Source organism: Triturus cristatus, chromosome 8 (genome assembly GCF_964204655.1).
Source record: "Triturus cristatus chromosome 8, aTriCri1.1, whole genome shotgun sequence".
Taxonomy (NCBI): Eukaryota; Metazoa; Chordata; class Amphibia; order Caudata; family Salamandridae; genus Triturus; species Triturus cristatus.
This window is the reverse complement of record NC_140591.1, coordinates 80,328,376-80,356,209: the sequence shown is the minus strand read 5'-3', so window position 1 is coordinate 80,356,209 and position 27,834 is coordinate 80,328,376. Positions and strand designations below refer to the sequence as shown.

The 27,834-nt window shown below is 47.4% G+C and overlaps 1 protein-coding gene across 5 annotated transcripts in view; it reads left to right on the top strand.

The window, feature by feature from the left end:
* NR1I2 (nuclear receptor subfamily 1 group I member 2) overlaps positions 1-27,834 on the top strand; it is a 391,730-nt gene that overhangs the window by 260,799 nt on the left and 103,097 nt on the right. Inside the window, exon 1 of one of the 5 annotated variants that reach the window (XM_085621055.1) lies at positions 5,772-6,083. The exons of the other annotated variants lie outside the window; for them this stretch is intronic. The gene's annotated coding sequence lies outside the window, so the exon portion shown is untranslated. Of the gene's footprint in view, positions 1-5,771; positions 6,084-27,834 lie in introns of those variants that run through there. 5 annotated transcript variants of the gene reach the window in all.

Below are 27,834 nucleotides of genomic sequence, written 5' to 3'. Positions count from 1 at the left end.
GGACATAATCAAAATACTAGAGTCTGAAAACACCCTTGTCTACCAAGTGTTCAGTGTAATTGGTGTAGATGTGAAACATCTCCTTGAGAGTAGACTGGGCAACACTTTTAGTGACGTTGGCACTGCAACATGCTAGAATTCTTGCCACTTGGTAAGCAAAGAAATGTTGAGGAGCAATTCAGGAAATGTTATTTTACAGTCTGTAGGAAATGGCTTGCAATGATGTATAGAAATGTCCCTTCACCAACCATGGCATTTGAAGTTAAACAAGCCTCACTTAGGTACTCTGCACAAGTTCTAGATCCCTTCTGAATTTTCTCCAAACTTTGAAAAGTTCTGCTTCATTTTTGACTGCTTCAACAACTGAGGGCATATGGGCCCAATTCAACGCATATGTTGCAGAACATGTCCTAGAGAATCACAATCTTCAGGTGCACCAGTATTGGCATGGAAAGCTATGTCATTGTGTACTGGCTGTTTTGGCATTGCCCGTTTCAAGTGCCAATGTTGCGAGGGCCTTTTCACAGATAAACGTTCACATTGGAAGGACAGAGCAAGCGTGCATGACCAAAGACTCACTAAAGAAGTATTGTATGGTGTACTATAAGTTTAATTTGTAAAAATGTATTTGGACCTTCTATACCCTGTGTACACGCGGTCTATACACATGTACTATCAGTGCAGAAAGCAAGCAATAATTTAAAGCGAAACATTCCATAAACACCGGAAAAACACTGTTTCTGTTGTTTTTAATGGCTCGAAAATGTGTATCCACTGATAACCACTGTTTTTTTAAGGTATTGAAAACACTGAAAAAACCCCACCAGAATTGACAAAATATAGAAGCTGAAAACAGGAAAGCCTACTAATACTCTACAGACCTTTAATAAATTGAGGGGGTTGCATCGGCAAAAGGCAAAATGAGAACAGACAGAATGTGTATAAGGTGCAAGTGACTTTTGGGTGTCCAGTGATGTAAAACTGATGTTTGCGGCCTGCATGTTATTTTATTGGGTCTTCTAAAGCGCAATGAATACCAAAAGGTGTCTTGGCGCTAGCTATGGCAATGGAGAACACAGAAAGAAAGGCAGAACGATTAATGGGAGTTAAAAAGCCAGGTCTTCAGCAGCTTTCTGAAAGCCAGGAAATTGGGGGCATCCTAGCTGTGCAGCAGGAGTGTATGCCAGGCTTTTTCAGCTCCAACCATGAAGCTTCGGCCTCCACAGGTTGTTCGCGTGAACCTAGGGGCAGCTGCAACCTTGGCTTTGGTTGACCACAGGGTCCTGCCAGGTGAGTACCATGTGAGACTCTGTTGGAGAAATTTAGGACCAGTGCCATGAATAGCTTTGTGGGCAATGCAGAGTGATTTGAAAATGGTCCTCTGTCTAGTGGGGAGCCAGTGCAATTTTCTAAGTGTTGGGAATACTGAGTGTTATTTTGGGATCTTAAAGAGCAATCTTACAGCTGCATTATTTTGCAGTGTTTGCAGTTTATTAAGAATAAATTGAGATACTATTGCAATCGTTCAATTTTGCCATTACCAATGCGGTAATCTATGTTTTCTGGAGGTGGCCTGGAATATAGGGGAGTAACATTTTAATGGTTCTGAGCAAAAGAAAGGCAGAAGTCGATGCAGCAACTTGTCCGGCTTAGCTTAGTTTATCAATGAGGATTTTAAGATTGCGTTTTTTTAACCGATGTAGATAGAAGACCAATGTCTAGTGACCAGCAAGACGGGAACCAGAATGAGGATTGGGCCCCAAAAAGCTCCACCTCAGTTTTGTCAGAATTTACTTTTAAGCACAGCTTTATCCATCCAGCTATTAACTGCCTGCATACATTCATTTAATCTGGATCCTTCTTCTATATCATCCTGAGCTAAAGAGATGACAATTTGGGTGTCTTCTACATATGGGTTTAAAGCAAAACTAAAAGAGTATATAAGGTTGGCCAGATAATAGAGATTAAATATTGTCTGGCTGAGCAAAACACCTGTGGACCCCGCACAGCAGCGAGAAGGAATGTGAGACAGGCTCATTTAGCTGCACAGATTACTCGCAATCGGAGAGGAAAGATCTCAGTAACTTCCAGGCAGAGCCAGTAACCCCAATATAAGCTAGATGAGCCAGCAAGAGTCCATGATTGGCAGTATCAAAAGCTGCCGAGAGATCAAGCAGGATCAGACCAGCGCCAAGCCACAGGTCTAATGCCTGCCTGATCTCCTTGGTAGCCTTGAGCAGAGCAGTCTCTGTGCTGTGGCTGCTACGAAAACCAAACTGGGTGGTATCCAGGAGGCTGTTTAACTGGATATACTCTGCAGGGGGGGTGTTCATGATCTTCTCTTCTCGATTATTTTAGCGGGTAGTAGTAGACATGAAATGGGACGGTAGTTGCCTGAGTCTGTAGGGTCCAAAGCCGCTTTTTTTCAATAATGTGTGTACCGGAGCTTTTTTCCAAATGGATGGGAAATGTCCTGATAGGAACATGCGCTGGAAAATAACTAGGAGCTATGGGGCAATATCCTTTGCCACCAGCGTGGCCACCATAGGAGGACAGGGGTCAGTCACTGAGATATTGTGTTTAGATATACACAATTTAACGGGGACCAGAAGGCTAGTAGCGGTTTCGATCCAATCATTATATTGAAAGACAGTGGTATATAACTCTGGAGAGAGTGAAGGAATCCAGTCATTTAGAGTTTGAGAGAGGATCAAGTTGAATGTTGTGCCACACACGAGAGAAAGTAAAGTTGCATTTTGCCTTTGATTAAGATACATGCATGGTCCCACTTATGTTGGTCGGGATGGTATGGTGATGACTTTCAGCCAATACTGGCACAACCCTTATATCTGAAATCTGGCGGAGAGCTTGTCAGCGTTGCATGATCTGTCAAACAAAATGTGAGGAAGAAGGTTGTTGTGACTGAGTCACATGGGAGGATCAAAGGGGCCTTTTAACCGTCTTCAAATAGATTTTATAGAGATGCCCTGATGTAATCAGTTATGGTACTGTCGCCTGGTCGAGGGACCTGAGGAGACCCACGAAAAGGACACAACTGACGGGACTTTTACACCTCCCCTGCAGGGTGCTGATGGCCCCTTTAACGTGGACTGGATCACTGCGGAAGGAGGTGTGGCTCGGATGACGACATCGGGAGCGGACGAATCAGAATGCCGCGAGTTCCGTAAAGCGGAAGTTCGGCGACCTGACGGCGCGAAAGCCCGAGGAGGAGATATCAGCGACGCGGAGGAGAGCGAGGCGAGGAGGGAGACCGAGGAGAAGAGAGGAGAACGAGATTCGAAGGAGCAGAGAGGAGCGGGGAGAGACGGCGAGCCAGGAGGCCAACGGAACCACTTCTCGCCCCGCCACACCCCTGGAGGAGTGTGGCTGGGAAAGGTACGGGGTCGTATCCTGAGCTTCTTAAATCACCGGGAGGGCGCTAGGGGAGGGAGTTCGCTGTCGGGAGGGCACCCGGGCTGAGGACGTTTTTTTGTGTTCAGAGAATCCCTCACTCACTTACATCGTTATTCTCAAACACGAGTGTTCTTTTGGTGCTGGAACCCCGGTGACCCCTCACACCCCTTTCCCCCCTCAAATTTCGGACGTGGAGGGTCGTATATTAATCCCTACTGTTTTCCTTCCTTTTCGGGCCCCATCGGAGGCATTCCCTACCCCGGGCCCTGCCGAGGAGAAGGAGGACAACAAGGAACCCGACCTATCCCTATCCTGGAGTATAACAAGCCGGAAGACCACCATTCTCCCAAAGAGAACGAGATAACGCTTGTATTAACCTGGAATAAAGCCTCAACCCTGTACTTCAGTCTATTGGTGTTATTGGACTCTGCAGGGGAAGACAGCGCATAGGCGACAAGTGGCGAGCCAGATAGGAGAATTATCGAACAACCACCCGATACAGGATGGACGCCCTTATTCACCAAATGAGGGAGGGGCAGACGAAGATGGAGTGGGCCATAGAACGGAGTTCCTCCCAAGCAGACGCCGATCGGGCCGTCTTTACCTCCGCCATTCAAACGCAAGCAGACAACCTGGTCAAGTTGGCTGAGGGACAAGCCCACCTTATGGTCTCTCTGGGTCAGACTAGAGCGGCTGCCCCTCCTGGAACCGTGGTCCCTCTTCAGAAGTTCACCCCGGGAGAGGACCCCTTGGCGTTCTTTTTGAACTTCGAGAGAGCCGCTAGGGCTAGTGCCTGGGCCGGAGAAAGATGGCCCTTCTATCTAGCCCCCTTGTTGGTGGGGGAAGCCCAAGCGGCCTATCAGACTGTCAATAAAGACGGAACCGCTACCTACGCCACCATAAAACAATATTCTGGGGTCTTCTCAGACCAGCCCGGTAGAACTCACCTCTCTGTACACTCCATACCAACTCCCGAGGGGGTGGTCGTCAAACAAAAACTGAATAGGATAACTGAGGCCCGGCGAACGGCTTTCCAAGGGGAAATCCAACAAATGCTAAAAACTGGAGTCATTGTCCCTTCCCGAAGCAACTGGTGTTCTCCGGTGGTTTTAGTGCCTAAACCGGACGGGAGTATCCGTTTTTGTATTGACTTCCGAGCGGTCAATAGGGTTTCAAAACAGGACGCATACCCTCTTCCCCGGGTGGACGAGTTGGTGGAATGCCTTGGTGAGGCCAAATGCATCACCACTATCGACCTCACCAAGGGGTATTGGCAGATTCCCCGTGCTCCGGGTGACCAGGAGAAAACAGCCTTCTCCACTCCCTCGGGGCATTATCAGTTCACTGTCCTCCCGTTTGGGTTGCATGGAGCCCCGGCCACCTTTCAACGCACCATGGATACCCTTCTCCGACCCCACCTTCCGTATGCTTCGGCATACCTAGACGACATTGTCGTCTTCAGTAAGACATGGCCTGACCATCTTCAACACCTGAAGAATATATTAGACAGCATTTGTCAAGCTGGGTTCCACATAAACGCAAAAAAATCCCGGGTGGCCTATCAGCAGGTTAAATTTTTAGGTTTTCTGCTCGGTAATGGGAATCTTATGCCTCAGGAAGAGAAGGTGGCAGCTGTGCAGGCTTTGACCTATCCCAAGACGAAGAGGGATCTCAGGGCCTTTTTGGGGTTAGTAGGCTACTACAGACGGTTTGTCCCACACTTTGCTAGAATGGCCAGCCCCCTGACCGATCTCCTGCAAAAATCCCAGGCTTCGCCCCGCTTACCGCCTCCCGGTGAGCAGGAAGCCTCGGCTTTTCAGGGCCTCAAAGACTCTCTTACCTCCTCGCCGGTGTTAATCGCCCCTGACTTCCAAAAACCGTTTATCCTTCAAACGGACGCCTCAGGGGTTGGGATCAGGGCGGTACTTTCCCAAGAGGATGACAGCGGTCTTGAGCGCCCTATATTGTACATCAGCAGAAAACTATTTCCTAGAGAGCAGGTGTATTCCACCATAGAGAAGGAGTGTCTAGCTGTGAGGTGAGGGGTGGAAAAGCTTCGCTATTACCTGGAGGGCCGGCTTTTCACCCTCTTTACGGACCATGCCCCTCTCACCTGGCTCCAGCGAAATAAAGGCCACAATGACCGTATCCTACGCTGGTTTCTGGCATTGCAACCCTATCGATTTGAGGTGAAACATCGTAAGGGATCGGAACAGGGCAATGCTGATTTTCTCTCGAGGTACCCTATTTCCCCCGATCGGGAAAATCCGGGGATGGGGATGTGTCGCCTGGTCGAGGGACCTGAGGAGACCCACGAAAAGGACACAACTGACGGGGCTTTTACACCTCCCCTGCAGGGTGCTGATGGCCCCTTTAACGTGGACTGGATCACTGCGGAAGGAGGTGTGGCTCGGATGACGACATCGGGAGCGGACGAATCAGAATGCCGCGAGTTCCGTAAAGCGGAAGTTCGGCGACCTGACGGCGCGAAAGCCCGAGGAGGAGATATCGGAGACGCGGAGGAGAGCGAGGCGAGGAGGGAGACCGAGGAGAAGAGAGGAGAACGAGATTCGAAGGAGCAGAGAGGAGCGGGGAGAGACGGCGAGCCAGGAGGCCAACGGAACCACTTCTCGCCCCGCCACACCCCTGGAGGAGTGTGGCTGGGAAAGGTACGGGGTCGTATCCTGAGCTTCTTTTTTTTTTTTCTTTTCTTTTTTTTTTTTTTTTTTTTATAAAAAACCTTTATTTTCAAAAGTCTGGACACAGCTATTCAGCCGACAACCCGGAGGTTCGGCAGCTTCGATAAAGAGGAACAGACGCGTCCACAGTACAATGAAGGAGGAGTGCAAAGATTCCATTTTTTAAATAAACACAAAACACACAACAACCCCCAGCAAGGCAAGAACACTGAATGCCCATGGTGATAGCCCCCCAGGGGAGGCAGGACCCCAATCATTTACCATTTACAGTACTGTGAAAAGAGGAAGAAGGGGGACAGCAGAGGCCAAAGAAGTCCATTAACCATACTGAGCTGGAAAGAAGGTTAGGAGGAAAGCTGTTCCTCGGGGGGGATCCAAATCAGGGGCAAGACAAATTCCCCCCCTGTATTGATTCCACCGCCCCCAGATGGCGTGCCACTTCCGAGGGCGGCCTCTTGCGCAATATACCGTCTTCTCCCTTAGCATACTCCAATCCATATTTTCTTTCCACGCGGTCAATGTGGGGGGCCCCACGGATCCCCACAATCGCGCTATATCTCTCTTAGCGACCATGTTACCCAGAGTCACCCATTGGGTCTGCGCCGCATTATGATCAGTGGGCCCCCAGACATTCAGGAGACAACACCGCGCTTCCGGCTGCATAGCAATGCCCGTCACCTCCCCCATCACTGCATGGATTCTCCTCCAGAATTCCGTGATGACACCACATTCCCAAATGATATGCAGGAAAGTACCCACCATACCACATCCCCTCCTGCATAGGCCGTCCTCCGAGAATCCCATGTGAACCAGCCTTGGCCCCGTCACATACACTCGATGCAGTATTTTAAGCTGCACCAGCCTCAGACGCGACGGGATCGCAACCTCCTTAGGAGAGGAAACAGCAGACTGCCAATCCTCGTCATCCAACTCGAGGCCATCCCTAGACCACTGGTCCCTCAACCCCAGAAGCATATCCGCCCGGACGTTGATCAGTTTCTTATAGATGAGCGAGATCGTGCTCTCGGGCATATGGCCATCAAGGACCCGGTCCTCCAAAGGAGAGGACTCAGGCACCTTCTCACCCTCTATGAGGACTGATCGGAGGGCGTGACGCACCTGAATATAGCGGAAAAACTCAGATGGCCCCAGCTCATACTCCTTCTGCAACTCTTCAAAGGCCTTCACCCTCCCCTTAATCAGGACATCTCCGACCCTGGAGATGCCGATCAAGTCCCATTTGTCAAAGCCTTTTGTGTGCCAAAGCCTACCCAGTCTCTCAGATTCAAACAGCGGGGTAGCGAGGGTGAGCCTATCCTTCCAGCCCAGCGAGTCAGTTGCCATCTTCCACACACGCACCGCCACACCAGTGGGCCCCGTGAGGGACGAGTCCAGGGACCGCGAATACAACGCCCTGTAATAGTTACCACCACGCAGCAACCTCCTGTCCATGGCATACCCAGGGCTGAGGGCAGGGCCATAAAACCCATGATTAATCGCACTCAGCTGGGTGGCCCAATAGTACCGTCTGATGTCTGGAAGCGCAATACCCCCGTCGTACCATGGAAGCGTCAACTTTGCAATAGCTATTCGCGGCCGCCCGTCCCACAGCAACGTTCGTTGGAGGCCTTCGACCTCCCGAAAGTAGTTGGCCGGTACCCAATCCAAAGTATTCTGCAGTGCGTAGAGGAACCGGGGAAGAGACATTTTGAACAGGGCCGCGCGCCCAACGAGGGAGAGCGGCAGCCTCCGCCAGCCCTCCACATCCCGCCTCAGGCGCGCTAGGGGGGGGAGCAGGTTCCTCTCATATCGCACGGCAGAGTCCATGGAGATAAAGATCCCCAGATACACGAAGCCCTGCTGAGCAACCTGGATCGAACAAGTTCGAGGGATCGGTGGAACCTCGCCACTAAGAACATATAAATACGATTTACTCCAGTTGATAACGAGACCCGAGTTCCTACCGAAAGATGTGAGTACGTCACAGACCACTATAAGTGATTTCTTGGGTGAGGCAAGATACAACAGGATGTCATCAGCATAGAGCGATATACGGTCCTCGTGTTCAGGCGACCATCTAAGTCCCCGTATATCCGGGTGCCAGCGTATCCACGCAGCTAGCGGCTCAAGGGCGAGGGCAAACAACAATGGCGACAGGGGACAACCTTGCCGAGTACCCCTCCCAAGCTGAAACGGAGTCGACGCCCGGCCATTTACCACCACACTCGCAAGAGGGCCCTCATACAGCAACCTCACCCAGCTCACAAAACTGTGGCCAAAGCCGAACTTGGTCAACACGGCCCACAAATATGCCCATTCCACCGTGTCAAAGGCCATCGTGGCGTCGAGAGACGCCACAATAGCTGGTTCACGCAGCGTGCCCGCCCTGGCGATTACACCATGAAGGCGCCGAAGATTTAACGCTGTGTTACGGTGCGGGATGAATCCGGATTGATCCGGGTGGACCAAGTCACCGAGTACCCTAATCAACCGGGCCGCCAGGATTTTAGCCAGAATTTTCGGCTCTGCGTTAAGGAGTGAGATAGGCCTATATGAGGCGCACTTATCTCTGGGTTTGCCCTCTTTGTGTATAACCACAATCGTCGCAAGTCGCTGATCCAACGGGAGGGCCCCACTCCCCCGCGCCTCCACGAACATGGCGCGCAGGTGAGGGGCAACCCTATCCGGAAACAGCTTGTACAGGTCGACCGGCAAGCCGTTCGGACCCGAGGCCTTGCCCGAGTTCAACGTGCGGATAGCCCCCGCCACCTCATCGACCGTTATGTCACCATCTAGATCGTCCCTATCTATATCAGAGAGACAGGGCAATGCGATATCACGCAGGAGGTCATGCGAGTCCTCGGGCGGCCTGTCCGACACTGAGGCATAAACCATACGGAAATAGTCCGAGAAACACTGCACAATCCTCTCAGGTTCCACAATCACCTCTCCCCCCTCTCCCGTCAACTCCGGCACTACTCTATTGACCCGTTCTTTTTTGTCCAGCCAAGCCAGGAGTTTCCCGGCCTTGTCACCAACATCATACAGACGGCCCTGCTGTTCCCTACCGAGGGTCTTAGCGGCATTCGTCACCAGGTCCTTATACTCGGATTGCTTCAAGCACAGCTCATGCAGTGAGGCCTCTGTAACCTCCTCCTCCAGCGCTCCCTCCAAAGCCGCGATCTCCTCCTCAACCTGCAAAACCTCGCCATCTCTCCGCCGCTTGGCAGCCACTACAAGGGAGAGGGCTTCCCCTCGCAGCACGGTCTTAAATGCTTCCCACAGCGACACTGCCGAGTCCACGGATCCCTGATTGTCCTTGAAAAAATTTTCTACTGTCTTTACCAGCGCGCTGCGCATCTTGGGGTCTCGGAAATACCAAGGGTTGATAGGGGCCACCCTTCCCCCTCCCTCTCGACCCAGATCCAGCCTGACCCACACCGGCGAATGGTCTGATATACCACGCGCCATGTGCCTGGCCTCAGACACCAATGAGGCATACGCAGCCAGAGTGAGTAGGTAGTCAATCCTGGAAAGGCTACCATGCGCCCCGGAGTGGAAAGTGTATTGGCTCTGTGTGGGGTGCCGGAGCCTCCAGCAGTCTATCAGGCCAAGCGTATCTAGAAAGTCTGGAAGCCACTTCTGAGCCCCCCCAGTGTCTCTGGGCGGGTATCTATCCAGCAGGCCGGAGCCAACAGCGTTGAAATCACCTCCCACTACAAGCATACCCCCCGGGAGATCCAGCAGGGCCCTACCCAGATCTGTGAACGTGGAGGCCTGCAGGGCCGGCGGGACATAAACCGAAACTAAAACCAAAGTTCTTCCTTCCCACCGCCCCGCCACCGCCACAAACCTCCCCCTATCATCAACAATGGTGGAATCCACCTCAAATGGTAGCGAGGCTCTGACTAGGATGCCCACACCCCTGGACCCAGAGGAGAATCCCGAATGAGCTATGAGTTTATAACCCTTCCTATTCAGGGCATATCACGTATTACCTATAAGATGCGTCTCCTGCAGCAGGGCAACATCCGGCAATGACCGTTTCAAGAATTGCAAAACAATCTCACGCTTAATGCGATCCCCCAAACTATTAACATTCCAGCTTATAACACTTAAACCCCTACCCCCCATCCCCAAACGTAAAGAGGCCCACCCCACACCCGAAGAGCCACCATGGAACAGTCCTGAAACTAATCACTTTGCCTTGCGGAAACAAACCCCCCAACAACAAACCCAAAATCCCGGAACCCCCCCCACCCTGCACCCCTGCTGCAGCTTACAAAGCCCCCCCAACTTGCAGTGTGCCTGTCGCCCTACCAAACCCAAAATCTACAAAAAGTACCCTAAGGGAGGAAAGAGCTCCCCTCGTCCTCCCACAACCTCCGTATTTACTGCAAGTCATTATCTAAAGTCAGTCCGAGTCAGCCCGGTTCCGAAGACATCAACCTTGTTCATCCCGGCCACTGTCCCCGTCTACGGCAGTGTCCTCTTCCGTGCGTCGTCGAGGCAGAGCGTCCAGCCATTCATCCGCCATGGCAGGCGACTCAAAGAAGAATGTTCAGTCTTCAAACACTACACGTAGTCTGGCAGGGAAGAGCATGGCGTATTTCAGTTCCCTCTCCCGAAGCCTCCTCTTCACCCCCAGGAAGCCCTGCCTCTGCATCTGCTGGGTGAAGTCAGGATAGAAATTCACCGACGCGTTCTGGAAGGGGACCGGGCCCGTTACCCTCGAGGCCTGCAGGATAGCGTCCCGGTCTCGAAAATGAAAGAGCCGGGCAACGATCGGCCTCGGTGTGGCTCCCACCTTGGGCCGCCCACCCGGCACTCTATGGGCCCGCTCAACTGCGAAGAACTTCCCTAGACCCTTAGGCTGCAGATGATTGAGCACCAAGTCCTCCACGAGCAGGTCCACTGAAGTCTCGTCCGAGGACTCCGGGACCCCGATAACGCGCACGTTGTTGCGCCTGGCCCGGCTCTCGAAGTCCTCCAGCCGACGGGCGGCGAGATCACTCTCGGTCCGCAACTTACGGACCTCGGTCTGCAGGTCCGAGACATCATCGGCGAGGCCCGTGGTCTTGATGTCCAGGGATTTGACCCGTTCATTTGTTTTGCCCAAATCCGCGCGGATCAGATTAACATCCACCAAGATGGTATCCACTTTGTGCGCCAGGGCATCAAACTGTCTCCCAATCGAAGTCTGCAGCCCGTCGAGTGCACCCATGACATCCTGCAGTGAGAGCTCCGGGGCCAAGGGTGAGGCAGTCTTCTGTGTGTCCGGGGACTGGCTCGGTGCACCCGGTGACCCCTTCTGCTGGGCATAGCGGTCCATGTTATTGGCTTGAGTGTAGGCTCCCCGTCTGGTGGCCTTGGGCTTCGGCCGGTCCACCTCTGCTTTGCCCGACATGGTGGGCTCAAGCAAGTCGGTTCAAACAGGACTGCCCTCTCTCAACGAGAGAGATCAGGAGTGCTCCGTCTTACGATGGGTCGCCAGTGTGGCATGCAGAGCGTCCGAATGATAATAAAGCAGACGCGAGCACTCCCTGGGCTGGGCAGACAAAGGGCGAGAAAGTGAAAGTGAAAGTGAAAGGATAGGGACCTCCGTCCGGCAGTTCACACCTCGCCTGGCCGCTGTTGTTCAATTAGAGGTCGGGCATCCTGCCAACTCGAGCCCCTGGCATCCCTCAGAGATGGGCCTCAATCTTCCGCCATGCATAACTCCGGTTCCCGGTGGGCGATTCGACCTCGGGTGGCATCGATCGCCTCCCTGACAAGTCCTCTACACGATGCCATGCATACAAACAGGATTATATACAGGATAGACGACGGAGGGCACGAGGGTCTCGGGAGCTCAAAGCTCACGCGGCCATCTTGGTCAAGCGCTAGGCTCCTCCCCCTCGTATCCTGAGCTTCTTAAATCACCGGGAGGGCGCTAGGGGAGGGAGTTCGCTGTCGGGAGGGCACCCGGGCTGAGGACGTTTTTTTTGTGTTCAGAGAATCCCTCACTCACTTACATCGTTATTCTCAAACACGAGTGTTCTTTTGGTGCTGGAACCCCGGTGACCCCTCACACCCCTTTCCCCCCTCAAATGTCGGACGTGGAGGGTCGTATATTAATCCCTACTGTTTTCCTTCCTTTTCGGGCCCCATCGGAGGCATTCCCTACCCCGGGCCCTGCCGAGGAGAAGGAGGACAACAACAAGGAACCCGACCTATCCCTATCCTGGAGTATAACAAGCCGGAAGACCACCTTTCTCCCAAAGAGAACGAGATAACGCTTGTATTAACCTGGAATAAAGCCTCAACCCTGTACTTCAGTCTATTGGTGTTATTGGACTCTGCAGGGGAAGACAGCGCATAGGCGACAGGTACATTGTGTGTTTATTCTCCCTTTGAGACATACCCCCGGGTGCAATATATTAACGGTGAGGACATGCAAGTGCAAGCCTATATGTCCCTATAGTGGGGTTCTCCATTGGAAACTACTAGAAGTCTTAGCAGTCCATAGGATAACATGGGCTGCGTCCCGAGCATTCTTGAGGTATGCAGCTTCATTATGGTACCACTGAAAAATGTCATGTTAGATGCCTTTTCACCCCTGACACGAATCGAGTGCCCTGGGTGACTACCTTGGAGGTTACCAACGTGCCTGCCCCAGCTTCTCTATGCTCTGGCTTGCCAGCCTGTGTTTCCTGCCCCTGCTGCTGCCAAGATAGGATTCTTACCTCTTGCCAGGCAGTGTGTTCACTCCCAAGAGGTTTGGGCAGGAAGGAGGTCTCACCTCCCTCCTCACAAGCAGGCAAGTGAAGTAGCACATTATGGCGGTGAGCTTTGAAGGCTGCACCGCCTTTGCTATGCCTCAGGGCTAACTCCCAGTGGAGGAAACCGCCCTCCCTGTGCCCCAGGCACATTGGCACCTCTCCAGGGTGAGCAGCCTGGCCATCTTTAGAAGCCACAGAATAGAGGGTTCTGAATAGTAAAGTTGACCCACACCTCCGGATGTGCTCACCTCAGTGATGGATTAGCTGTAGGGGCTAGCTGCCCATTGGCTACTAGCTTCCACAGCCTTAACTCCCCTAAATCTAGGAGTTCAGGAACCCCCTGAACTTGAATCGAGGAAGGACCCAGAAGAGACCTCTGTTGGCGACAACAGGACTTTGCGCACAGCACCAAAACAAAAGAGATACTTTGTCCCTGTGGCAACAGACATGGAACTGCGAAACTGAGCCCTGTCCTCTTCTAAAACTGAGCACTCCCTGACAAAGATACCCCTGTGAAAGCCTGAAGCACCCTCAGACTTCTCTGGACTGCATGTAAAACAGCGCTCCGGATCAAAAGATTTGCTGGCCATCTGGAACCCCAAGGGATCGCCCAAATCCAGGTGGTGTAGTGCATTGCTGGAACTGTAGTCCTAACTTCCACAAACTTACAGGCAGCAATTGCGGTCCCCGGGACCACTGGACGTGGAAGTACTTTTTGCATTACTTACCATTGTCAAGGCTTGTTGGTCACCAATCCGGTAACTAACCCCTTCACTCAATACTGCATTAAGGGAGAACTTTATCTGAGCTGCGACCAACGTCACAACCACTCCTTTGTTGTCTTTTTGTATCTTTTATTCCTCGCAGCACGGTTTCAGCGGTAAAAGCAGGTCTCCTGTGGTTCCTGTTCAGAACCACGGGCAGGCGGGACAACTCTGCGCCCGGGCTCCACGGGCCAGGTAAAATGGAACTGACTGTTGCTTGGTGCTGGGACCCACATTACCTTTACCCTGCAAGGGTACAATGTAACGCGATTTGCAAGTGACTGTCACTAGTGTTTTTTCTCATTGGCCGCAATGTTACATTTTCACTTTATTTTGGATTTTCTATTACTTCTAAAATCTATAACTCCGGTTATATGTATGCTATTCCGTTCATTTTGGTGTTTAAATTAAGATAAAAATACACTCTTATTTTAATAAATTGGTGTTGTATTTCTCTCGAGGCGTGTCAATTACTTATCTTAATGTTGGTACTCTGAAATGCCTAGCACATGTTCCTCTAGTAAAGCCTGGCTGTTCTTTGCCACTGTACCAGGACTGAGCTAAGGATTTATTAGTGTGAATCCAAGGAAAATCTTTGGAGTATTGTGACAGTATTACATGGTGAGGACTAATCCTTACACCACAATACTCAACTCTCCTGCAGGTGCATTCGGTCTTCCACCAAGTCTCAGTTGCTACACCCCCTGTACAAAATGCCCCTGGCCATGATTTGAGCCCGGGTTGATGAATAATGTGTTGTAATAAAATGGCATGATGAATGTGATGATTTAAAAATCATCACAGGGTTTGTTATCACTTCATTTCAAATGTGTGCAAAATAAATGAGAAAACTGCACTTGGCCTAACTTGTGCTAACTTTGCTCTTCTTTCCACTTTGTCTGACACCGCGGTACACCATGCGATCATTTCACTGCTTGTGCTCGGCATACTTACTAAAGGAACTGTTAGACTTGTTGTGAAAAGAGTCAGATTTTCCTAAGTGCAGGGGATGAGATTGTACCTTTCCAAGGACAACTTTACGGATCGAGACTGGATGACATACATGTACCAAAATCATGCTTCATATGAACACCTGAGCTCAATATAGTAGAATGGTGAGAGAATCACCAAATGTTTTTAATAGTAAATGTTTCTTTCTCGTTGGTTGAAAGCCTGTGAATCATGTAGTGAATGTATGAACCCCTTTGTCTAAAGTCCTATAAAAAAGGTGTGAATTCTCCATATTGGGGGATTCCCTCCACCCACCTTTGCAAAGGTGAATCTGTTCTGGATTTGCTGCCCCCTTGAGCTCCTTGATGACTAATTATTGATCGGTCTCTTAGCTATCTATAAATTCATGGATCAGCTGATGCATCTCCGTTTCTGACTTACTTTAAGTAAACCTTTAAACCTTGTCTGTCATTTTTATTCAAAGATTGCTTTCCGCTCCATGATCTGAAACTCCGTGATTTATCTATAAGACAAACTGGTCCAGCGGGGAGCACCAACGATGGGGACTAACCGCTCCTGGCCCGAATACTGGTGCGCATTGGCCAGGTTTGCACACCGACAGATCAGCACACCGACTGATCGAAGACGAACAGCATCACAGCGCCTATCAACTGATGAATCACTAATTGATCCAACATTACATTCTAGGGTCCGCATGTGGCGGTCACTTATTACAGAAGAACAGGGCTCAACATACCCGGTGTTGGAACTAAAAATGAGTCAATCCAGAGAAGGAGGAGTGAGCTTGTTAACATGGGTTTCAGAGACATTAGAAGCTGAATGAGACAATCTGCTCACACCCACATACCATTCATTGGCACTGAGAGAAAGCAGATTGATGCCCTTTGGTTTCGTATTCAAGCATCTTCATCATCTTGTGTGGATGGTTTGAGGTTGTCATCTGCCAGGGCACAAGCATCCTGTAAAAGCAAATCTGTGTGTATTCAGGCCGTGACTAAAAGACAAATATTTGTTTAAAAAAAAAAAAAAACAATAAGTGTATCCTTACACTGTGAAATTAAAAGCAGAAACCTAGAATATTTGTGTCAGTTTCTGAGATAAAGAATGAAAAAATGCGTAACCTAAGCCCAATTAAACCTCTTCTTACACACTAGCCGTGAACAAACATAATGAGCCCACCTCCCCATTCCAAAGCTGTTGGCTTCTTTGAGACCAGGAGAAGCAAAATAAAGCCTCCCCCAATAATGAGGAAGCATTCTTCCATTAAAAGGTATCCTTTATCCAGGCACTGATGACCTGCACAAAAACTGACAAGGAGATGTTGCTAGACCACACCTCAATGGCTTGCATACCACCACCTCCGCCACTCTTCTGAAAGACTGTTTCAACCTAAGACCAGTTGTGGCCAACAAGCGGTGATTTGTCCATATTTAGAGACGCCAGTACCTGTTCATAACTCTCACCAAAACGAGACTCCGCTCACACACAAAGTACAACAATGGGCAACTTTAGGTAGTCAAGGCTTAGATTTTCGGCATCAGTACAAGCACATTGCACTGCTTGAGAAGAGACGGGGACCAGTTAATGCAATAACAAAATTCAAAAAGATTTAGGACTTAAACAGTTGAGTACTAGCCATAAGCAATACAAAAAACTATAAAGAAAAGTAAAAAAAAGAGTGGGTGTGACAGTAAAACGAGCTTTGCAAATCCAATAAATCTGTTTTGAAAAGCTTTAGCGGAGTTGTTGGCTTTGCCAGTGCTTTTTTTTGCCAATTTTTAAGAGCATTGGTTACACAACAACAAAAAAAAGCTTGCACAATGATGCATCTCAAGTGCACATATGAGTAATGATGCTGCCTTGGCCCAGAGTGATGCTGTATATGCGTGTAGGTGTCGTGAGGAATGCGCTAGCATGTGTTACGACACTGCGGCAGCCATTTTTTTTTTTTTAATTTACCATTCCAAGGTGCCGAACACCCATTCTGAAGCTGGAAGTAAAAAAAAATATAGAAAGTGTGTGAAAGACCTTTTACAGAAAGAAGAAGCCTGGCAGTAAATTGCAGCTCCAGACTTTTTTTAAATGCATCAGAGAAGTTGTGGATAGCAGGTCAATGCTGCCAAACAGCAACGCTAAGCAGGATGGGACGGAGAGCAAGGAGTCTGGCTGGGGTAAGCAATATGGAGACTATGTAGGAGCAGGAAAGTCTAGTGGGAAACAGTGCACAAGGGAGAGAAGCAAGGAAACACATGCAATCCATTAAAGTGCAGAAAGCTAACTAAAAAAGCACTTCCATGAATGTAAGCAGAGTTAGGATACAAGTCCTCCAATCAAAAGGATGTAAAGATTCTATGCTCCAATGGAAGGGATAAATAGAAGAAGGAAATCCTTCCAGTAAGAAGATACTAAATGAGAGTGAAATAGCCAACTAGTCACAAGCAATGTGCTGACCCAAGTGTAAATTGTATTGTACTTAGTAGGGCTTTCAACAACCTACAGATGAAGCTGTATCTAGGTGAAATCTAAAAGGGACTATGTGGTGAAGTATCACTGGCAGTAGACTCTAAATTGTTGACCAAGAGGAATCCTTTGGGTTGGTATATCATCATCACCTCAATGACTAAATTGTGCATTTGCCGGCTACACAGTGGAGTGTTCCATGGCGGGATCTATTATGTTCAGGCTTAGAGGGGCATTTATTGTTCACAAGCTGACCACCATACACCTGGCATGGTAGAAGCACTGCAGCTGGCCACTTCAATCTAAATCTGTCCTCCTGGTTGGTAGACCTTTTTCTCCAGAAGTTACTGCATGCTTTGTGGGAGTTACCTAGGGGTGGAGAAAAAAGATGGCAACAGATGGCCCATACCAGCTTGGCAGACCTGTTGATACATACATTCTTTCACTAGACAAACTCCCCAAAGAAGGGTCCTTCAAAAACTGTATAACTAATGTCTCTCATGCACTGGGAGATTTCTCCAAGTGTGTGGGAAATGTTTCTCCTCTTTTTATGTCCAGGAACGCCTTGGTTAATATGTAGGGTGGAGAAAGAATGGAATTCTGCGCTTCCATGTTTGTGCTGCTATGTGCCTGCTGTCTTTTTAATAGGGAGTCCTGCAGCCTTTTGTTAAAAGTAAATTCTGACAATTGATACTGACAGACCCTATATGGATAAACAGCGTTTAGTTCACAAGCAGAACAACGCATGCCATAACAACGCGGTTGTTACAACTACCGCGTTATTTCGCATACCGTTACAGCGCAAGTCGGAAAAACAACTTGCGTTAAGGGGGAAGAAGGTGTTGGATTTAAAATCCAACACTTTCCCTAGTGTCCGCACAGACTGGAGTTGGAATAGTAAATTATACTATTCCAACATCCAGCGACCCCTAAAGCAAGTCGTGGTTCTGACTTGCGTTGTAACTGTATGCGAAATAACGCGGTCGTCGTAACTACCGCGTTATGGCATGCTTTGTAAACACATGCGAAAAAAAGGTATATATTCCCTATAAGTCCCTAGTATAGAAAAGGGCTAGGGGGGGTTGAAACTCCCTATAAGTCCCTAGTATATAATAGTGCTTGGAACTTTAGAGGTCCAGCAGGTTTCCTGCACTTGCATGTGTGCACTGCTGAGTGCCTGCTGTCATTTTAAAGGCAATTTGGGGAAAAGGGGGTGGTGATGGACAGAGTTTCTGAATGATGCAGAATACTCTAACCAAGTCAAGAGATCATGGTTTTAATCCATCACCGTTTTTTAGCTCACTGCACCATCCCAGCTCAGAACCTGGCTACATGCAAATTAGTCTGTACCTGTCCCAGTGCATGATGGGAACAGGACAAACCAAACTACCAAGCCAATTCTTATACTGGGAAGGAAACAAGCTTCCGGGGACCGGTTTCTGGCATCACAGCCTTCGTCGGCCCGGCTTGCCTGAATCCTGATGGTGCAATGAGCAAGGGACTCACGTCTGAGCATACCCTCCCACACTGAGTGTGGATAAAATCGATTTGGGAAAAAGGGGGTGGTGATGGACAGAGTTTCTGAATGATGCAGAATACTCTAACCAAGTCAAGAGATCATGGTTTTAATCCATCACCGTTTTTTAGCTCACTGCACCATCCTAGCTCAGAACCTGGCTACATGCAAATTAGTCTGTACCTGTCCCAGTGCATGATGGGAACAGGACAAACCAAACTACCAAGCCAATTCTTATACTGGGAAGGAAACAAGCTTCCGGGGACCGGTTTCTGGCATCACAGCCTTCGTCGGCCCGGCTTGCCTGAATCCTGATGGTGCAATGAGCAAGGGACTCACGTCTGAGCATACCCTCCCACACTGAGTGTGGATAAAATCGATTTGGGAAAAAGGGGGTGGTGATGGACAGAGTTTCTGAATGATGCAGAATACTCTAACCAAGTCAAGAGATCATGGTTTTAATCCATCACCATTTTTTAGCTCACTGCACCATCCCAGCTCAGAACCTGGCTACATGCAAATTAGTCTGTACCTGTCCCAGTGCATGATGGGAACAGGACAAACCAAACTACCAAGCCAATTCTTATACTGGGAAGGAAACAAGCTTCCGGGGACCGGTTTCTGGCATCACAGCCTTCGTCGGCCCGGCTTGCCTGAATCCTGATGGTGCAATGAGCAAGGGACTCACGTCTGAGCATACCCTCCCACACTGAGTGTGGATAAAATCGATTTGGGAAAAAGGGGGTGGTGATGGACAGAGTTTCTGAATGATGCAGAATACTCTAACCAAGTCAAGAGATCATGGTTTTAATCCATCACCGTTTTTTAGCTCACTGCACCATCCCAGCTCAGAACCTGGCTACATGCAAATTAGTCTGTACCTGTCCCAGTGCATGATGGGAACAGGACAAACCAAACTACCAAGCCAATTCTTATACTGGGAAGGAAACAAGCTTCCGGGGACCGGTTTCTGGCATCACAGCCTTCGTCGGCCCGGCTTGCCTGAATCCTGATGGTGCAATGAGCAAGGGACTCACGTCTGAGCATACCCTCCCACACTGAGTGTGGATAAAATCGATTTGGGGAAAAAGGGGGTGGTGATGGACAGAGTTTCTGAATGATGCAGAATACTCTAACCAAGTCAAGAGATCATGGTTTTAATCCATCACCGTTTTTTAGCTCACTGCACCATCCCAGCTCAGAACCTGGCTACATGCAAATTAGTCTGTACCTGTCCCAGTGCATGATGGGAACAGGACAAACCAAACTACCAAGCCAATTCTTATACTGGGAAGAAAACAAGCTTCCGGGGACCGGTTTCTGGCATCACAGCCTTCGTCGGCCCGGCTTGCCTGAATCCTGATGGTGCAATGAGCAAGGGACAACATCACGTTGTGAATTTTAAAGGCAGCCTGGCTTTGGCGACTGTCTTTAAAAGTAAATTGTGTGCAAACTCAACTTTGATGGTATGGGCCCTTCAAAATTTCTCTACTGTTTATTTTTTATTTTTTTTCAAATACAGATTAGGCACCTCCCAAGGTCTCCCCCAGGTGTCCGGGCCATGTAACTATGAGCTGGGATCTTATAAAATGTTTTATATACCCTGGTGAGGAAACAACTGCCCATTTCATTTTCCCACATTGTAGATACTTAGCTCCATAGGCTAACATTACAATATTTTATTTAGGTATAACTATTGCTAGGAAAGGAGTAAATGTCATTCAATGACTTAAAAGATTGGTATTGATAAAGTCAACTTGCCACTGTTTAATTTATCATAACCAGTACAGAAGAGAAGTTATGGAACTTTCATTTGCATCAGTTGTTTTTCGCCGTTCACGCTGTTTTTTTCACCCTTGTCACTGCGCTGTTCACCGTCACTTGCACGTTCAGTGCACAATTGTGTCATGGTTACCTTTGTGAAATTGTACTGTATTGCTGATACAACTACGTGAATATAACAATCTACTCTCTATGAAATTTTCTCTGGTCTCCCTTCTCCTCCTTTCAGTGATTGTCCTTGCTAATGATTACCGGTTGAGACATTGTTGTTTTTTTGCGTACAATGAGCAGGAGCTTGGGAAGCGGCATAAATGTACCACGGAGGATCTATTTGAATTACTTTACCCAGAGCCCGTCCGCCTTACATTGCCCATGAGCAGACCAGAATTAGGTGTTGATTAACTCACCCACCGACACCTCAATTCAGGGGCGCCTGACTACAAATGGAGGATTCAAGCCTCTGAACAAAATTGTGTATTCATGACTGTATTGAATATATTTATAAGCCCCCATGTGGTGGCATTTACTGAACCAAGTTACGTATCCCTCTCATTTTTATATTAAATATAATTTTGTGGATGACCAGTCCACAGAGAACACTTTTTCTTATGGGTTTTTGAGTGCACCACTTTCTTGTTTCCTTTCAGTTTCAATTCCAATTTGTACATTTAATGTCATTTGGAGGCCTGACCCCTATATGCAAGCAAGTGTGATACACTAATCCAAGGATTTCTTGATTTTAAATTAGAAGTAAAGTAAAACCTTCAACCATTGTTGGCATTGAGAGGTACAGAACCCTTACGTAGCCTCTTCAAAACAGTGGATGCATCTATGGTATAAGGGGTCCCCATATTTTGTTTTCTATTTCGAATTATCCCGCCCCTCACTACCTCAACAGGATCTTTCCCCTTTTTCGATACATGCTGTACGTTTTTAAACATTATAAAGTGGTTTAATCTTTTAAAAATTCATATCTCCGGTTCACTACATTGGAATTCTGTCGTTTTGGTGTCTAATTGTTCGTAAAAATATATCCTTTTTTTATTGTATTGTGTCTTACTTATTTGATGTATTGGTGTTTTTAAATGCTTTAACACTCCTGTCTCATAAGTTAGGCCTGACTGCTCGTTGTCAGCTTAGAAGGGTTGAGGGAGGGGCTAATTTACTGAGACCTTTCCTGGACCCTATACTGTGTTGGTGGCCTTATTGCTAGTGGTAGGTGCCTACTTACCCCTACCAATAACCCACTTTCCAACACGGTGGCAGCGTCTTTACTTCTCCTTTTAAACATCGTCATTAGTCTGAAGATGCAAGAGAACAGAGAGATCTAGCCTCTGGGTGCCGCCTTGGTAATGATGCACTGCATTCATCAGCTACTCAGGGCAGGGTTCCTCTGCCGAGCAGGCTACAATCCTACTCTACTTATTTAAGTGAGTAAATAAATATTGAAAATTTGACCTCTAGTTAGAGTGCATCACAAGCATGTCTCCTTCAAACCACAATATGAAGGTTTCTCCACTTCTCTACCTTGTATTAGGACTTCACACCAACGCCTAAGTGTTGCAACTTAGAAAAAATGTCCATACCCTACCTAAATATTCACGCTGCAGCAAGCCCTTGGAGGTTTATGTGCGGAAGCTGGACTTGGTTCTCTTGCATGTTTTCTTTCTCAGGAATAATCAGTCCGCACTGAGTGAGTGGATTCTTTAGTCAAGGAGGGTGATGTTTCAGATGGGATTCCTCGAAGTTTCCTGGCCAGTGTCTGGTGCCAAGCAATGTGAGGTGCCATAAAACATGCCCCTTGTAGCAGCCCAGGAAGGAACCCATATATCCCTGTCTAGTGTACTTGGATAAGTCTTTGAAGTTGCAGTGCAGTTATAGCCTCGTGTTGGGGTTGGTCCAGTTAAAAATGTGATACTTTTTGTGTAGCTCCAGCAGAGTTGCCTTAAAGTCTTCCGCGACTTGACTGAGAACAAATGTTCTGCTACAAGGGGAGATTTCCCCATAATAACTCCAGCGGTCATGAGTAAATTATCCTAAGTCCAACGTTTTATAGGAAAGTGGGGATTGCTGCCATGCAGAAGCCAAATCAAAAGGTAGCACTTATGTGCCGGCTATAGTCCTTTGCAATAGTGTAGTGATGATATTGGAAAGAGAGTCCGAGTCTTGGGCTTCTTATGTGACGGCCCTTCTCATTGAAGCAGGAGGCTACTTTGTTTTAACAATTCCAATTTATCAGATTTTTAAGGACTGTTCACAGGTTTGCGACTCATCATCGCTCCATCGTATGTGCTGCTGTATGAGCTCTGTCAGCTTTGTGAATAGGCAGGTTGGCCAACCTGAGGCTCAGCTCATTGACCATGGCGGATCCAACTTTTAACCAACTAGATCTGTGATTCAAGCTCCAGTCTTCTGCCTCTGGAGCCAATGGGTTGTCTGAGGGGGCGGAGCTGGTGATTTTTGTGCTGCCAATCTCCGGGGGCAGCTTATGGCAACACCAGGGCCACCACATACCATTGTTGCTTTGGTTAATGTATCTGCCTGGCGGGCACTAAAATAGCCCAAGGTGTGATTGGTCTGTGTGTCTGAACTGACTGACCCTTTCCTGCTTCCAGATTCCCAGAATTTCTCAGGAGTTTCATTTGAACGGGTATTTTTAACAACAATCCTGCCAAAATAATTCCATGCTCCTACAGTCGGGTCAAGAGCCGCTTCTGAGGGTTTTCTATGCAGCGTCTGTAAAGTTTGGGCTGCCTCACTTCAGAATATCTCTGCTGGAATCTATACGTTCACTCCTACGTTTTTGTTTTCTTGTGAACTTTACTCCATTTGTAAACTTTATTTCGATCAGAAGATCATAAAAGTTGCATAAAATACATTTTAAGAAACACATTTAGAGGCAGATAAAAACATTAAAAAATGGTTTTAAAATAGACCGGGGCAAAATATACATACCAGCATAAGATTATTTAAAACTAAGACGCTTAATCCACATTGCATGTAAAAAACGTGAAACAGCAAACACTACAACAGTACTTGTATCAGTGGCTAAAATGCGATAGGCTTCAGTACATCTTGTAAATCCTAAACTCCTACATAGAGGGATGACCCAATATTTCCTGGGAGCTCTATATGCAACGCAGAGAAACAATACGTGGATTAGTGTCTCGGTCGACCTTCCACAGGCTGGGCAAATTGTTTCTATTCGTTTGGACCAATTTTTAGTAAAGTCCCTAAGTGGTAAGGTGCCCAACCTAAATTGAATGTAAAGTTTCCTTGCCAGAGGTGGGTGCAATTCATTCAGGGATGGCTCAAAGATATACTGGTCTTTATTTAATAAAAACTGTCTTGAAAGACTACCAAGAGTTTCATTTCGTTGTAATACACTTAGCCTATACTGCCTATATGCCTGGACCAGTTTTGCGCGAGGAAGCATCAAAGAAAATGCCCCGGGATTAGTCCAAAGTTCAGGCAAACCAATCCTGAAGCACATTTCCTTGATGTAAACAAGCCAGGGAAACTTCTTAGAAGTGCTAAGTGAGACTCTGAGAGTGTAATTCCTAGGTATTCAAATAATGAGACCTTTTCTAAAGTTATTCCATTGAGTGTGGGATTAGGTCGAGTTGTATTAGCTGGATTAAAAACCATGTATTTAGTTTTCGAAATATTTATTTCGAGCCCGTGGTCGATACAAAATGCTAAAAAACTATCTAAAACACGTTGGACGCCCATCGGGGACTTAGATAGCAGAAGGGTGTCATCTGCAAAAAGCATGACTGGGACCTTTCTACCATTGAGTCTGGGGGAGTCACCACGGTCCGTCTTGTTGATATGGGTTATCAGAGCATTAACATAAAGACAGAACAGGGTAGGGGCTAGTACGCATCCCTGCCTGACTCCTCTGTTGACTGGAAAGCGCGCGGTTAGTTGGCCTGCCTTGCCATATCTGACCTGCGCATAGTTACCAGTGTGCAGTCTAATGATCATGGCTAATAGGTCCAAGGGGACTCCCATCTCATGTAATACAGCCCAGAGCTTAGCCCTTGGCACCATATCGAATGCTGCTTTCAGGTCGACAAATATCAGATAGAGGCTGCCACCCTCCACTGATACTGTCTTCCAGAAAAATAATTGCAGCCTTAGAAGTTGATCAACAGTTGACACCCTTTTCCTAAATCCTGCCTGTAAGTCACTCAAGATGTTCATGTCTTCCATCCAAAAATGCAGACGATTGAGTAGTATTCTAGCAAACAACTTTTGTGCTACATCTATTAGGCTAATTGGCCTATAATTTACAGGAAGCAATGGTGATCCTTTTTTGAATATGGGAAATATTTCGGCTCCTAACCATGTGTCTGGGATACTCATACCTTTCATAATGGCGTTAAATAGGGTCCATAAATATGGAACCCAAATTGAGGGTTCTTCTTTATATAGGTCCCCAGGGATTTTATCAAGGCCAGGTGCTTTGGACGTGGAAAGAGTTTTGATGGCACCCTCCACTTCTGAGGCCGTTATTTCATTAAAAGGTTCAAATTGGGCTAACGGGAGGGGGCCCTCCACAGCAATCAGGTCATCTCCAATAGAGTACAAAGACTTAAAATGAGCTTCCCAAGCAGATGCTGCAATATTCGGGAGAATCGGGGATCGTTCGTCCTCATTACCTGTATTGGAGATAATTTTCCAAAATCCCCTCATATCCTTATTGGAAAGAGTAGTCTTGAGGGCCTCCCATTTTTCAAATTCCCATGTTTTTTTTGCCTTTTTAATAGTCTCATTATAAAACTTCCTAGAGGACTTCAATATAGCCTTGTTGTTTGTTTTAATTGCATTAATAAGAGCAGTTTTAGCCTGCCTACATGCTTTAGTATACCAGGAATTAGAAACATGTTTTGGCCTGGATTTACTTGTGGAAGGATTAAAAAAGGTTTTAAGAGCCAAAGTGAGGTGCAGATAAGTTGATTCTACCGCTTGTAGATCCCAAACGCTTGGAAGTGGAGTGAATAACCTTTCAGTTTCAAGAAGCGCTGGGAGGATCAACCCATAAAGTTCTAGCAATTTATCCGGAGTGCGTTTAACTGAGTCCCATCTAATTATTCTTTTATTATTATCCAGAAGAAGATTCTGGTCAGCCGTAGGGCCAGTAGTAGAAGATACTTGAGGGACAGGGATTAATAGCTCAAGTAACAACGCATCGTGGTCACTGTCAAATCGAGAGATGACAGAAAAATCAACAATGCTGTTCCAAGAAGATACCTCCACCAGAATGTAATCTATTAGGGAAGAATAATTATCCCTTTTAAAGGTAGGTTTCCCTGGCTGGTCTGATTTTAAACGGCCATTACAGGCCCTCAATGAATGCATAAGGACAAATGCATTAATTTGCATAACTAATGGAGTCCATGCCTTTACCTTCTGGATTTGGGGGTCTGGTATTAGATTAGTTATCTTCCTCGTTATCTAGTATATATGGGAGATCAACAAGCGGTTCATATTGACAATTAAAATCACCCGCAATTATTAATCTATCATGTTTAGGTAAATCTGATATACAAGTAGATAGTAAATCAAAAATCGGAGAATCTTGAGATAGGCTTGTTGGACGCGAGTAAACGTTAATAAGAATTAATTTAAAATTAGGTTTAAAAAAAAGGACCAGACCTTGAAGATCCAATGAAAAGAAATCCAATTCAGAAATAGTGCAATCTAGATAAGTTGCGACCCATATGGAGAGGCCACCATAAGGTCTACCCCTGTTCCCCTTAGTTGCTGCTACATTATAGACCGAGAACCCTGGGAACAATGTAGGCACAAGCGACCAGGTCTCCTGGAATAATACAACATCATATTCTGATATAAACTTGGACCACTCTGGGTTACCTATCTTTGAGTTTATACCAGCAATATTCCAAGATAGAATCCTGATTTTAAGGTCTAAGCAGGGGACTATAGTGATTTGAGATTCAGTACAAGGAGTCTCCACATTAGCTGGGTTTATGGTTTCTTCCCTTACGTCTGGTTCATTAAAACTAGGCAATGCACAATAGGTTGACAAATGGGTTGGACTATATGAGTTTAAACAAAATCCACTAGCATTAGCATTTTCTTTGATATGTTTTTTTGGGATTTGTATTGAGGGTAGAAAATTTCTTCCGAGTCAGTCGCACTCTTCCAGATTGGAAAGTATTTCGAATCTATTGGAGAGTGGTAACGTTTTAGCACAAGATAAATTGGCAGTGATAGGGGCGCTAGACTGTACTGTGGAACCGTTTGCCCTGACTAAGCTTGTGTTTTTAAATTGACGTTGATTATAAAAATAATCAGATGTTAAAGGCACTATTTCATATGATCTCCTTTGTGGGGGCAGAAAGTTTCTAAGGAGAACAGGCAAGACGTTAGTGTTCGAAAAGTGTACGATGACGCAGTCCCCTTTTAACTTCTTCTCCTGGGTGCCCACCCAATGAACTCTTCTCGCCATAATGATCTTGCTTACAAGTGATTGGCATACCCAATCAGGGGCACTGAGATTTGACGAAATCCAATATGCACATTTGTCCATTAAGTGAATAGTAGACTCTCTTTGGTTAGCTGCTAGCGGGGGTACCTGTGCCAGAACCAACGCCAAAGGAGCTGCTAGAGGAGATAGATGGAACGTTGGTTGCGCTTGTAATATGTTCGTTGTAGTGGATATAGCTTTAGGTGTTTTCGGCTGGGCTAATGCACAGGGCCCTTCAGCTCTGTATTGGGGAGCATTAGGATGTTGTGGGCTCCTCGTGGTTTCTGTATGTACTACGGGTAGAGCTGTTGTGATCGAAGGTTTAGCAGCCTGTATCCCTGGCATAGGAGAATTTCCTGTTAAGATTGGCTGAGGACCATATGAGAGACCAACAGAGATGTAATTGTCCCGAGCTATTGCAGAAAAATTGTCGAATTGAGACTCCAGCTTGGAGATCCTTGCTTCGATGCTAGCCAATTTATCAATTATCGGATCAATAATAGAGTCCAATTTCTTGAGTAAGTCATCCCATATTGAGGCCTGGTTGATAACATGAGGAACGGGTAGGTTGGATGTTAGAAGAGTTACTTTAGGCTGAGGAAGCTTTTTGGTGGTTTTTTTTTAAAGAAACTTTCTTTTTCGTAACGCAAGCCGTTTTAGGGGCCATTGGGTTAAAGACGGCCAACGTGTTCCTGGTTCTAGTCTCTCTCAACTTAGGAGGTGATATTAAGGCCTCTATAGGGGTTGATGGACTTGAATGGGTGCCAGTTGTTGAATTAAAGTCTCCAATACTTGGGGTCAGATGTGTGGTAGAACCTTCGGTACCAAGTAAGTCTCGTGGAATGCCTGGGGAGGCTTGATTGCTAATTTGAGAGGTTAGGAGGGCAGGCGAACCCTGGCATCTCAATGGTGCACATCCAGGTTCTAAGGACAATCTCCTTTCAGTTAATTCAATTTCGTGTGCAAGAAG